We start from the raw sequence: 3,357 nt of genomic DNA, 5'->3' as shown, positions 1-3,357 counted from the left end.
CAATCCTGGTTGCAAAGGTCCCATAGGAAACATCACAGCATTAATAGCATGGAGGTCATACAATAACCTCCATTTTCCTGACCTTTTTGGAATAGTAAAAATAGGAGTGTTCCAGGGACTGGTAGTAGGCTCAATGTGGCCAGCATCTAGTTGTTCTTGTACTAGACATTGAATATGCTCCAGTTTTTCCTTCTTAATAGGCCATTGTTCCACCCATATCGGACTGGTAGTTTTCCACTTGATTCAGATAATTTTCAAAGGAGCAGGGGCTCCTACCAAAAGGGTGGTGGAACAGAGAGGTTTAAGTCCCATTTTGCTAGGGCATCTTGTACCCACAGATATAAAGGAATTTCCAAGATAAAAGGCTGAAGATGGGCGACCTTGCCTTCCCGACCCAAAAGTGGAAGGATATGCCTACTTTTAAACTGCTGTTGACACCCTCCAACACCCATGATAGAACATAAGGCAGGAGAGGAAGACCAATCTGAAGGCCACTGTTTTTTAGCTATAATAGTTTGATTGGCCCTGTGTCAATAATTCTCATAAAAGTAACTCCATTAATTGTTACTTCCAAGTATGGACTGTAAGATGACACTAAACTACTCCAAAAAACTTTCATGCCTGAATGGCCAAATCCTGAAGTCCCGCGGGTCTCTGTTGAGCATTACCTTGAAGAGCAGGAATAAGAATAATCCAAGCAAGGTGAGTTCCTTTAGAGATGGCATGGACCCCTGACTCCTGTGCCATAAGTTTTATTTCTCCTAAATAATTGAATCTATAACTCCAGGGAAAATTTGAATTCCTTTAAGTGTACTAGAAGACCTTCCAATAATCAATCCAAATGTCCCTCTGGGTAACGGGCCGTAGATCCCAATTGAAACCATCTGGACCCCATCTTGCTCTTTAAGCACCATGTCCCTTATGACTGCGAGGTCCAGCCCTGCACTGCCAGAGGTGGTGGAAGAGAGGTCATGGATGCTATTTCCAGTCCTGACTCAGAAGGGAAAGCCATTCCCAAGTTTGGAGATTGGTGTTCCCCCATGGACTTTTCTGGCTGCTGAAGGTCTCACCCCTTTTCTCGTTTCCCGATAATGGGTTTCCATCCTTATCAAATTTTGGTTTGTTAGCCCTGTGCTTACATTTACCACATCACGGGCATTCTTTAGAGGGTATTTTAGGGGCCTTTGATTTCTTTGGGACTCTCTTTTGTCGGCATTCTTTGACCATATGCCTGGTTCAACCACAATTACAACACGAGGCCCTAGTCACCATTGCAGTCTGAGCCTTGCAGTCTGAGTCTTGCAGTCTGAGCCTGGTCATCATTGCAGTCTGAGTTGTAGTGCCTGCATCCTGGCACACTTTAATAAACACACCGATTTCAGCGGCAGTGGCTAGGACTGGGGTTGTTGCTGCCTGACAATCCTTATTTGCATTTTCAAAAGCCAATTGCAACATAAGAAGTTTGATGGCTTCAGGATGGGGTACCTGTCTTTCAATTGCAGCCAGCGATCGGTTGATGAATTCAATGTATGTTTTTGTGGGACCCCGTCTAACCGTCACAGAGGAACCGTGGGATTGTCCCATGGGTATTCTCTTCCATGCCTGTATCACCAGCTGTGAGCATTGGGGAAATAGACAGCCATTCACCTGAGCCTGAGCTAAAGCAAAAGGCCCTGTTCCCAATAGCATATCAAGCTGTACTGTTATATTATTATCCAAATTTTGCAAAGATTGCTGCATAGCTAGATCACTGTACTCACTCCACCACACAGTATATTCGGCAGCTGAGACCAAACCTTTTACCAGAGTTTTCCAATCATGGGGAATCATCTCATAACCATTTCCCAGGGCCTCAACCATCCCGAGTAAAGGATGAATGTATGCCATTTTCGCGGATACTTTTTTTTTTTTTGAATCCTTAAAGACAGCAACAGGCAAGTTCTCATGCTGTCTCCTGTTATTTTGAACAATGACAGGGAATGCACCAAAAAGCGCCTCAGGATCTCCCTAAGTCCCTCCTGGAGGCACTCCTCTAGTAGGGAAGTTTGTCGAGGGGATGCGGCCACCCGGTCATATAGATGTTCACTGACTGGAGGTCTTATCTAAGAACCATCACTTGGGTGGCCTCCAGTCTCCTCAAGGGAGATGGGAGATGCTGTTGCCTGAAGGGGTCAATAGATGAAGGTCTTCTTAAGGGTGGAGGCCAAGAGGGCAATGGCTTTTCTACTGGGGAAAGAAAAGGCTCCAGTCCATCCTCATCATCACTAGAGAATGTCTCTTCTTTATGCCCCACTGAAGGGAATGAAGTCGGGGGAGGAGGCCCTCCCTGTTGTTCTGGTTCCTGTGTTTACTTTCCCTGTAAATCTTCTATTCAGACAATTACAGCTGAATGGGATGGGAAGCAGCTCCTCCAAGGGAGTGCTGCGAGCATTGAGGAAATAGATGGCCATCCACCTGAGCCTGAGCTAAAGCATCTATAAAGATGGATCTAAAAAGATCCCTCTGCCAAGTATTTATTGAGAAGATTTGTTGAACTACAATTTAGGCAAACAAGAAATATCCACCAGGTGACTATTTGTGCTCAGGTCATGAGGAGCAAATGGCCTTGTTTATTACATCTAAAAACACTCAAACCACCTTCTTAGGTGCTGTGTTCAGCACTCCTTATCACACATCCTGTTCCTTGTCCTGTTTTGAGAGTCAAGGAGTTACAGTCTCATGCACAAATAACATGCCCACAGTACCTCAGCATTTTTCCATGCCTCAACCTCAAATGCCTTGCATATAAGCTTGAATGTGTTGTCCTACACCCCCCACAAATAGCCACTCTGATTAGTGTGAGATGGTATCTTATTTTGGTTTTGATTTGCATTTCTCTAATAATCAGTGACTTTGGGCTTTTTTAATGTGATTTTTGGCCAAAAGTATGAGAAGTGTCTTTTCTTTTGAGAAGTGTCTGGTCATGTCTGTTGCCCACTTTTTAATGAGATTGTTTGTTTTTCTCTTGTAAATTTGTTTAACTTTCTTACAGAGCTGGGTATTAGACCGTTGTCAGATTAGATCCCATTTGTCAATTTTTGCTTTGGTTACAATTGCTTTTAGTATCCTCATCATCACATCTTTGCCAGTGCCTATATCCTAAATGGTATTGCCTAGGTTTTCCTCTAGGGTTTTTATAGTTTTGGGTTTTACAATCTTTAATCCATCTTGAGTTGATTTTTAGAAAAACAATAAAAAAGGTTGAGTCTAATAAGGTTTCATGTTACTTTCTTTAAGAAATGTTGAATTCACTTTTATTTTCTCTTATCTGACTTGTCTTTACCTTTTCTCAATCCCTCATCCTCTTTACCATTTCTC

This window comes from Mandrillus leucophaeus, unplaced genomic scaffold (genome assembly GCF_000951045.1).
Source record: "Mandrillus leucophaeus isolate KB7577 unplaced genomic scaffold, Mleu.le_1.0 Scaffold346, whole genome shotgun sequence".
NCBI classification, from domain to species: Eukaryota; Metazoa; Chordata; class Mammalia; order Primates; family Cercopithecidae; genus Mandrillus; species Mandrillus leucophaeus.
Note: the sequence above shows the minus strand (reverse complement) of the source record.